The sequence below is a fragment of the Schistocerca gregaria genome, unplaced genomic scaffold (assembly GCF_023897955.1).
Source record: "Schistocerca gregaria isolate iqSchGreg1 unplaced genomic scaffold, iqSchGreg1.2 ptg001789l, whole genome shotgun sequence".
NCBI lineage: Eukaryota > Metazoa > Arthropoda > Insecta > Orthoptera > Acrididae > Schistocerca > Schistocerca gregaria.
The window spans coordinates 1-11,180 of record NW_026063038.1 but is presented as its reverse complement, the minus strand read 5'-3'; the positions used below and the strand labels follow the sequence as shown (position 1 = coordinate 11,180).

The window sequence follows — 11,180 nt, the reverse complement described above, 5'->3', positions numbered from 1 at the left end:
ACAGAACTTCCTTCAGATAACAATTTTCTACTTCAAGGGGTAGGTTAAAGATACGCACATTGGTATACTCCACATCGGCATTGGAAATGAGCACAGTACTTACAGACTCGTCCCGGTGTCGAAAAACAGCTCTCCCTCCGTGTTTCGTCAGAATCTTTTCCAGTAATACAGGATTCAGCAATTTTACAAAGAAGCAATATTGCTCGGTATCATAATACGCCGTGTGCACTTGATCAGAGGTAATTCCAATGACATCCACAACCCAATCTGGTATTTCCAAGGAACTAGGCTGCACAGAACGGGTAGACTTGTCAAATTCAAATCAGAGTGTACACTTTCTAGGAAATAACCTGGACATTGCAAAACGATAACTAGCAAAGGAACCGCTAGAAGAACACAAGAATGAAAATCAAACTCAAGAACAATATACACTAAATAAAAACACTTCACGATAAAGAGAAAACTTAAGTTGTTATCACGACTTGTAAACACGTGGCGGAGTGGAGCACTTTACACGTCCGATCAGCACGGTGTCACAGGCGCGACTTCCACTGAGCTAAAGAGGCGCGGCCTAGCGGTTCTTTTGTGTACTTCGTCCTTACGGTCGTCTCGATCATCAGTCTTCAGCTGACAACACTTCATATCACCGACTTATATTTGCAGCTTTGGCGAACCATTACTGCTTGGCTACACATCTGACACGTAACCGATGTACTCTCTAACCAACACCAAATGCATTTCAGAAAATGTCTTTCTCACATGTCTACAAAATCACCTTCACCTTCAAATACAGTTTCCTTGCGACTGACGGAGACCTAGGCAAAGTTTAAAGTTGCTATTTCCATTACATCACGTTCATCAGAAAAACGGTTATTTACATCTGCAGCGGAACAAAATTCCGTTTCGCCCAGTGTGGGGCTCGAACCCACGACCCTGAAATTAAGAGTCTCATGCTCTAGCGACTGACCTAGCCGGGCTGCCTCGGTAAATATGTGCCGGGCAGCACGTCACACAGTACTCGTTTGGGTTGGGTGGTCCCATACAGAATCTCTCCATGTTGCCTAATGTTTTCCTAACGTCACACTCGTCACGTACTTCACTTTTATTTCATAATCATTTCTGAGAGGTAAAGGAATTGAATGAAAACCTGCAGAGCTAGTGGCGTCAAAATTAACACACATACTTGATGTGGCTCATAAGCCGAACGAGTTACTTTCCGACGTTGTTTTAGATGTGCAAGTGCCAGTCAAAACTCGCGGCGACGGAACTCTGCCGACCATTTCGTTAGTTAACACCGGTCTTGTTGTGTGTGTTTCAAGCTCAAGAGCATCTCCAAGCAGTAAATGGTCAACAGCAACATTCAGACGGTTTTTGTACAGCACAATTGCTACACTAAAACGGTATGTTTCTTTTTCAGAACTGGAAAAAAACGACCGTGACAGGATTTGAACCTGCAATCTTTGGATCCGAAGACCGCCGCCTTATCCATTTTTATTATTAATATTATTTTTCTTCTGCTTACGAGATGAAGCTTGAAAATCTTGCCAATCGAATCCTTCAATATGGTTGTAACTTGGGAGTCGGTCAACATGATATATTATTCGCCTTATAGATGGTCCGCCTTTTTGCAGTGAATATCTGCTGAACGTTCTGTAACATGAAATTCAATCAGTTGACCTGTTAGTTTCTTTATTTTACGTCACAGTTTTGAGCAGGTAGTTGGCGAAGTGATCCTTGTAGTTTTGTGTTTTCATTAGCAGATGGTGCTGAGTTGTAAGATAGACCCAGAAGTCTTCTTTACTCTTTTCTTCTTTTGTAAATAAGTAGTGTACTGTAGCGGATTTTAACCAGTTTAGTGCGTTCCTTCTCGTCCGTGGGTACGGAGTATCATCCGGCGTTAGAATGGCAGCAGGCGTTATATATCTGGGAGATGTTCTGCTGATGAGCGCCAACTTGTTCGTAATATATGCCCATATATCTTTTACTTTGTCGCACACAAATCTGTGTTCATCAGTATCTATTAAATTACACGTGATGCATAAAGGTGATTCTGCGAGGTGTATGTTATGTAGTTTGGAGTTAGTGGCCAATTTTCTGTTAACTGCGAAATACCAAGTGGCATGCATTGTTGACGGCTAGTGTGGACAATGGATGTTCACCCAGATTACCTTCCAGTCGTAAAAATTGTATTTGTCTTCGACGTTATTTGGCTTCTTATCTTTCATGAGTTCCTGGTACACGCGTTTCACTGCCGTCATTGCTTGTACGGGGATCCTTGTCTGTGCATAACTGTACTCCAATAAAAACCGTTTTAAATGATAAAGTCCGTTTGGAATATGTTGCACCGTGATGGGTGGACTGAGGTTGGCCGGAGCTATCTCAGTAAGCAGGTGAGCAGCGAGACTATCAGCTGAGTGTTTCCACTGGTGGAAAGTTTTTGATATGTATAAAGCTTGCGCCTTCTTTCCAACATCGACAAGCTTTAAGCCACCATTTTTTGTGGCCAGCGTTAAGGTGTCAAACTGAACTTTAAAAATGTGACGATGGCTGACAAACTGTCCTAATGCTGACATAATTCGTTTTGCAGTGAGTGCAGACATTGGTAAAATTTGAGCGATGTAATTGAGTTTTGAGGTGAGATATACATTTGCGACCGTGACTTTCTGAATTTCATTTAGTTTTCGTACACTGTGTTCCCGTATGCCTTCACGAATAGTCTGTAGAAGCTTTCTATAGTTGGTTGCAATTGTGTGCCGGATACTACGCTGAAAATCAATTCCAAGACACTTGAAGATCTTCAGCTGACGTAGTTGCCTGTGAGGGCGCGATCCTAGGCCGCGGCCAATATTGAATATTCCAGACTTTGTTCAGTTTAGTTGTGCAGCGGACGCTTGCTCATATTGCCTGACTGTCTGTAGTGCGGTTTCCACTTCAGTTCTATTTATGATAAGGAAACCGACATCGTCTGCATACGCCTTGCACACAACTCGGGATCCATGTATGACGATGCCCTGTAAACTTTTCGTCAGGGTAGCTAACAAAGGCTCAATGGCAATCGCAAAAAGCGCCATGGACATTGGGCAGCCCTGCCTGACGGAAATGACTATCTCTATTGCTCTCGTAGGCTGGCCATTGATGATGATTCTGGATGAATTAGTCGCTACCATCTGTTGTATAATGGCAACGAACCCAGGTGGAAAACCCATCGCAGACATGGTACGAAAGAGATACTGGTGGTTTACCCTGTCAAAGGCTTTGTCGAAATCTAAGGACATGATGGAACATTTCAGTTTACAGACTTCCGCAATGGAGATTAAATCACGGTAGTCGCATAAAGTCTGTTGAATTTTCCGATCCTTGCCCACGCTGGTCTGGTAAGGTCCAATGATGCTGGTCATCGTGGATTTCAGCCTTTGGGCCAATAGTCTCGCAAAGATTTAATAGTCGCTGTTGAGCAGCGTTATCCGTCTTAGATTTTTTACGTTGGCACCGCCTGAGTTTTTTTTAATTAGAACGATTGCGCCTTCACAGAAGCTGGTGGGGATCACGTTGTTGTGGTCTAGAAGTTCGTTACACATGCAAGTGATCTTCGCCTTTATGGTGTTCCAGAATTTTTGATAGAATTCGGCGGGAATTCCGTCAGGTCCGGGGGATTTATTCTTAGCACTTTCCCAGATGACATATTCCACGTCGTCTTCGGTTGCCACGGCTAATAGCTGTTCCGCGTTCGCGAGACTGACTCTGTTGTGCAAATTATTCAAAAGATCGTCCCGCACTTGCACGTTAATTTCTATTTTTGACATCAAGGTGGTGAAGTAGTTTAGCACCGCCGCCTTAATCTCATTGTGCTTAGTCAGCGTTGCGCCATCCTCAGCAGTTAACTCCGTCAGAATTTTACGGGATCCTTTCCTACTTTCTTGGATCATATGGTAGACTGAGGTGAGTTCTTGGTGTGCAGTAGTCTGGACCCGCGACCTGACTTTGTAGCCTTCTAGCTGCGTCCTCCTTAGGGTTAGGATTTTGGCCTGGATTTTCTTAATTCGTTTACATTGCTCGACGGCCGAAGTGCCGAGCGCATACAGTTCCCGCAGACAATGAAAATAGAAATGGATCGTCCTGTGAAGCCAAAAGCTCTTTTCCCGTGCGTAGTTCATGAAACACCACCTAATTTTAGGTTTGGCGCACCTGAGCCACCAATCAATGGCTGTATTGTAAGAGGCAAATCTCTGTTCACATTCTCGCCAGGTTTGGAGGAAGGCTTCTTGACACGCCGAGTCTTGAAGATGTGAAATATTTAATTTCCACAGGCCCCTGTATCGATACGTTCGTTGTCGGTCTAGAGTGATAGTACAGATGTATGCAGCATGATCTGAGAACGCCACTGGCCATACTTCTGACTGCAGAATGTTATTCCTCAAATTAGGTGTGACATAAATTCGATCGAGACGGCTTGCCGAATGGGTCGTAATATGGGTAAACCCAGGTGCAGCCCCATGCTTGAGCTCCCAAGAGTCAATTAAGCGTAAGTCTCGTACAATTCGTTCCAGTTCAAGTGATCTGTTAAGATTGGGAGTCTGGTCCTTTGCACTGATGACACAGTTAAAGTCACCTCCGAAGATAACATTGTCGTGGCGGACGCCAAAGATTGGAACTATTTCTCCTTTAAAAAAATCTGCTCTTTGACGTCTATTACTGGAACCGGATGGGGCATATACATTAATTAGTCTGTTTTTATAAAAAGTGCCCGCAATGCCCCTACTGTTCGGCAATTCTGTGACGTCAGTGATAACAATACCTTCCTCGGCAATAAAAGCTGTACCTAGTTCACAACCGGCTCCAGGATTAGTAATCACATTATAACCTGGAATGCAATCAAGTCCGACCTCTGTTACTTCTTGGACAAATAAAATGTCTACATCAGCTGCATATAAAAAGTCCTTTAAATGTTGTAATTTACAAGCGCGACGTATCTTATTAATATTTAGAGTAGCAAGTCGATAGGCCTGTGGCTGAATTGTGGGTGACTAAACAGAAGCAATGCCTAAAACCCGTCCAATATCAATCATAAATAGCGCTGGAAAAGCAAACCACGTCGAAAATGCACTGTGCAAGCAATTTAAAAACATCTATGGACAGTCACTGTAAAGGCAGAATTAAAAATATTCTCCGTTTGAAAATGGATGTCGCGAGTTCTTTTTGCACAGTAGTTTCTGTCGAGGCGTTACCTTTCTCATTAACATCGTCGTCCTTGGGGACCGAAGTTATGGCTGTCACCGTTTCTGAAGTATCCATACTGTCTACTTCGACATTGGATTCTGTATCGTCTGCCCAACTAGTTGGCTGTGGGCCTGTCGAGGTGGTTATTGACGCTTCAACAGGATAGAGGTCGATCATGTGGTTATCACGGTCGGCTCGAAGTGTAGCTGACTGTTCGGGGTTCAGAGGTAGAGCATCTGAGACATTGTCAAGGACTGATGGTAAACTAGCTGAGGGATGATCATGGTTTGTGCTATCAGATGCTTTTGCACTGATTTGTTCACCGATCTGTTTAGCCTTTTCGCGCAGAACCGGTGCAATCAGTTCGGCACCCTGGCGGGCAACTCTCCGTTTTTTAGTTTTTCTGGGAGATGCACACTTTTGTGGGCTTTTATCATCACCTGCTTGAGATTGCCCCCGTGGAGTAGCATAGGCCGGTGGAGACGCAGCCGTTTGCAACGCAGATGCCCGTTCTTCGGTGACTACGATAGACGTCGATATTTCTACTGGTTTAGGTTGACTCTGATCAGGCGTTTCAGCAGTCTCTATTCGTCTCACAGTCGCAGGCAGTTCAGTGGTTTCACTAACTTCTGGGACCGTGGGTATAGCCGAAAGCACACGCGCCACGGCCACATACGTTACAGACAGTGTTGTCATTCAGGGGGGCGTGGCAGCCCCGCCGATAGACAGCTGCGCCACTCGCCTCTGCATGCATTCGGCTTGCACGTGACCTGTCGAGTTGCATGCTGCACATGTTCGAGGCTGGTCATCGTACATTACTATCGCACGATACACGCAAACGTGAACATAAGACGGGATGTAATTCTGCAGCTCGATTCTTAATTGCCGCACCCCGTTAAGAACTGGGAATTTATGTGCACTAGACCAGCGTTCCGCAATATTGCTTATGATTTTACCGCAAGGACAAAGCACTGCGTTTATCTGTTCACTGGTTATTTCAAATGGAAGTTCAAAAATTCGAACGGTTCGTATTCCTAGACCGGCATGCGAAATAACAACTTCTCCCACATTTCCATCGCTATGTTTAAACGTTAGGATACCACCACAAGATGCAACAATTTTCTCGCACATGTCGGATCTCGCTAATTTAACGAAAACGGTGCTACTGACAATCGAAAGATGTCCTGGCGACTGACAGAGACGTAGGCAAAGTTTAAAGTTGCTATTTCCATTACATCACGTTAATCAGAAAAACGGTAATTTACATCTGCAGTGGAACAAAATTCCGTTCCATCCAGCTTGGGGCTCGAACCCATGACCCTGAAATTAAGAGTCTCATGCTGTACCGACTGAGCTAGCCGGGCTGCCTCGGTGAATACCTACCGGGTAGCACGTCACACAGTAATCGTTTGGGTTGGGTGGTCCCATACAGAATCTCTCCATGCTGCCTAATGTTTTCCTAACGTCACACTCGTCACGTACTTCACTTTTATTTCATAATCATTTCTGAGAGGTAAAGGAATTGCATGACAACCTGCAGAGCTAGTGGCGTCAAAATTAACACTCATACTTGATGTGACTCAAAAGCCGGACGAGTTACTTTCCGACGTTGTTTCAGATGTGCAAGTGCCAGTCAAAACTCGCGGTGACGGCACTCTGCCGACCATTTCGGTAGTTAACACCGGTCTTGTTGTGTGTGTTTCAAGCTCAAGAGCATCTCCAAGCAGAAAATGGTCAACAGCAACATTCAGACGGTTTCGTACTGCTCAATTGCTACATTAAAACGGTATGTTTCTTTTTCAGAACTGGAAAAACACGACCGTGACAGCATTAGAACCTGTAATCTTCAGATCCGAAGTCCGACGCCTTATCCATTAGGCCACACGGTCACTGACGACCAAGTATAACTTGTATACTACTCATCTCGAAACGCTCACACCCCTGAGGATTTGTGTTTTCGTTCTACACAGCTGCTACCCCTTGCTCTTTCCCACCCATTCGTTACATTTAACCTCTTACGAGACCGACCAAATATAGACTGGGAAACAAGACCACAAACTTTGTGCATTCGGAATCGAAGGCAGGGGGTCCCTAGCCGCATTTACTACGATGGCCATTTGCTACTTCTGCAGAAGCGGCGGCGGCGACGACCGACGACCGACGACCGACGACGACGACGACGACGACGACCGCGAGAGGCTCTGAGATATGTGAGAAATACATCTATAAAATGTAATTCAGACTGCCTCGTCCCACCTTATGCTGCACCGCTTTGGCAAATGCTTTATCTGCGCCATTCGCCTTAATCACATCTGAGAGTAATTCTTAATAAAACGCCTGTCGCTAACTGTTATTCATCACAGATACTGTTTGCTATACGGCCACGTTGCGCAACTCATTTCCAAAATTCGTCTTCCTCCTGTTAGGATGGAACTCACGACCCTAGTTTACTAGACCAGTGCTCTACCACTTTTTTTTTTTGCCGTCAATTGAGGCCGCGAACCATATTTTACGTAGTTTTCTGCAAGCGTCAGCAGAGCGCCAGTCGAGCTAAGTCGGGACAAGTCGCATAAGAGGAGCAACAAAATGTGCATTTCCGGTACCGGGAATCGAACCCGGGCCTCCTGGGTGAGAGCCAGGAATCTTAGCCACTTTTTTTTTATTCGCCTTAATCACATCTGAGAGTAATTCTTAATAAAACGCCTGTCGCTAATTGTTCGTCATCACAGATACTGTTTGCTATACGCCCACGATGCGCAACTGATTTCCAAAATTCGTCTTCCTCCTGTGAGAATGGAACCCATGACCCCTGGTTTACTAGACCAGTGCTCTACCACTTTTTTTTTTTTAATACTGGGTGAGAGCCAGGTATCCTAGCCACTTTTTTTTTTATGACCCCTGGTTTACAAGACCAGTGCTCTGCCCCGTTTTTTTTCTTTTTTTTACCATTATTTTGTGTCGTTTTCGTCTGCCATTGTTTAAAAGTTAGGGGTGACAATCAGATTCAGGCCTACGGAAACAAAGCGGGCAGGGGTCGAAACCCGATGCCTGGCCACGATGATTCCACCGTCCTGTTTCCGAATGGCACCTGTACAACGGCGTCGTACTTTCCCCTACTGTCTCGGTTCTTGGTCTTACGTTTGTTTCTCTTGTTCGCCCTAAAGGTCCACGTAAACTTCAGTCCAGGTGTAGAGAAGAATTTTACATAAAGGCGGCAAAACCAGCTACAGTATAAAAGAAATCTGCTCACACAGGCGACCTTAGCCAACACCCTCCCTTTCAAATGTCAGGCTAAGCATATTTGCAAAATTTTTACGGAGTCCTGGCAAGCGCAATCGGTTCCAGTAAGCAGTAACGATGTACTGCCGAAACGTTAGGTGTTCTTCCTCTTCATGACAACTATTGACAAAATGTACGAAGTGTCCAAGCAACCATATAACGGTATTGAGCTTCGTTCACGGATAAAAGGAAGATTCGGGCCGTACGATGATGTCAATGGTATAAGCGGTTTCAGCAGTCCTAGTGACAAAAGCCAGTTGTTTCCTGAGCCAAAGCCAATTAGCAAGGTGCCCACTGCAGGTGAATCGATGCTAAAGTGTGTCCAGGAGACCACACCGAGTGCAGTTGTCCGTGTCGGAAAGACCAATACGGTGCAGTCGTACGTTGGTGGGGACCAAACCATTAACTACCCTATACCACGTGGACGCCACAGCCATAGAGTGGATCGGCAGACTAACATTCTTCCAGACGTTCCTCCAGGACACTGATGGAGACGCCAGTTCGATTGGATTGGGACCAGCCAGCCCCTCACAACGGGCAATCAAGCTCTTGGTCGTTGGCACCGGTCGTCGCAAGAAGACGTCACCGAGGTAACTAACCGCAATATAAAATTCCCGGACGTGTTTCAACTTAAAATTGAGGTGACCGACGTCGGCAGGTGGAGCAAGGCTCTTCGGACGCAGAACAGTAAAAAGTCTGGATGTAATTGAAGTCACTTCTTGCGTAACAATTAGAGTCGTACGGTGGACGTACAAGGCAGATGTCTTGCGAGTAATGTCAGTGAGGCCCAAGCCTCCGGAGATACGCGGTTTCGTCATAACCTCGTAACGCAACTTGAATAGATGACCCTTCCATATAAACCTGCTAGATAATTGGCGCAACCTTTTCGCCACCATAATGGGAAGTGGGAACAGCTGAGCAACATAATAGGCTTTACATAACACGTATGTGTCTAAAATTCTGACTTTTTGCAAAATGGTAGCAGAGCGCTGCTCATGGGCCATCAGAGCCCCCTGTATCTTCTCGGTGACAGATTTCCAATTAAGAGCCGCCATTTTTATAGGACACCGATCAATGGTAATCCCCAATGACGTATGGCGATCGACAAAAGTGGCCCAAGGGACACCAGCATCGCGAAACCCTCGAATATCAAGGAACTTACATTTACCCTGATTGAGACGCGCTCCAGAGACACAACAGTATGCATCAACTGCCCCTTTCAACAATGTGATATCATCACGTTGACGGAGGAGAACAACGACATCGTCCGCGTACGCCTTAACAGTGAGCTTCCCACCAGAGAGGGTCATACCCTGAAGCTTGAAAGCAAGAGTCCGAAGCAGCAGTTCCAGGGACAATATGAATAGAGACATAGAGAGCGGACTACCCTGAGGTACCCCTCGGCGGATAGCAATGGGCGGCGTCAGCTGCCCATTGACTGACACCCGAGCAGTTATTCCCCTACACAAATTGCCGAGAACACCACGTGATGAAGCGTTAAAACCTATTGTATCTAAAACACGATCTAAAAACACATGACTGACGTGATCAAAAGCCTTATAAAAATCGAGGAAAGCAAAGGCACAATGAACATTTGTAACCGCCGCAACCGAGACAACATCCCGATATTCGGCTACTGGGGTCAGAATAGATCTACAAGGAAAACAACATTGATGTGCACCAATCACACGCCGAAGCAGAGAAGACAATCGACTATTTAACGCTCTAGCAGCTGTCTTGTAATCAAAGTTCAGCAATGTGAGCGGACGAAGATTGGCAGCAGATAAACGACCAGTGGACTTCGGAATTAAAACAATTTTCCCTACTTTAAAATCGGCTGGCACATCCATCCCCCTGACAATGTAATTTAAAATCTGAGTGAAAGTGCCACCCAAAAGAGGCCAAAAACGGAGATAAAATTCTGTAGGCAGGCCGTCTGGACCCGGCGATTTACCGGACGGAGAGCAAGCAATAAAATCAAAAACATCATCTACCTGGAACTCCCGGAGAAAGTCGCCGTTCGCGTCAGGCGAGATCGTCGCAGGAAGATCCCCAAGAACATCATCAGAAAGTGACGCACCAGAATCATCGGCAGAATAGAGACTAGCGTAATACTGATGAAGAGCACGAGTCACTTCCTCCTGTGCAATAATCTGTTGTCCATCATCCACCATAAGAGAAGAGATGAAGGAGCGACGACGTCGAGTCTGATGCCGCAGCAGGTGGTACAAAGAAGTCAGTTCACCTTCAACAAGAGAGTGAGTTTTCGACATTACTCGCAGACCATCCAATTGTCGTCGTTTGAGGGTCAAGAGCTTGGCTTTAATACGACGAACATCATGGATCCGCAGAGGAGAAGGACCCGCCGCGTCATACAGTTCACGCAGGACACAGTAGTAAAATTCATACGTGTTCTTAAAATCACGCGCCCTTGCGGCACAGTAAAAAATCAAAGTCTGACGAATCTTGGGCTTGGCAAACGCAGTCCACCAAACGAGCAAGGAGGGGTAACGCGGGACAGAGCGAAGACATCGCTCCCACACGGCACTTACAACTTCATCAATGGCACTGTCGGCAAGGTGGGAAACATTTAACATCCACTGGGAACGAGAAAGTTTTGCTGGTTGGTGACTAAGATTTACAGTTGCAGTAAAAGCACAATGGTCAGAAAAACTAGTAGGAAT

General features: G+C 45.6%; 2 non-coding genes across 2 annotated transcripts; both read right to left on the bottom strand.

Annotated features, from left to right (window-relative positions):
• Positions 1-904: 904 nt before the first annotated feature.
• Trnak-cuu (transfer RNA lysine (anticodon CUU)) lies at positions 905-977 on the bottom strand. The gene has a single exon. It is a non-coding gene; the product is annotated as a tRNA-Lys (tRNA).
• Positions 978-6,508: 5,531 nt separating this feature from the next.
• Trnak-cuu (transfer RNA lysine (anticodon CUU)) lies at positions 6,509-6,581 on the bottom strand. Its single transcript has one exon. It is a non-coding gene; the product is annotated as a tRNA-Lys (tRNA).
• Between the last annotated feature and the right edge of the window lie 4,599 nt (positions 6,582-11,180).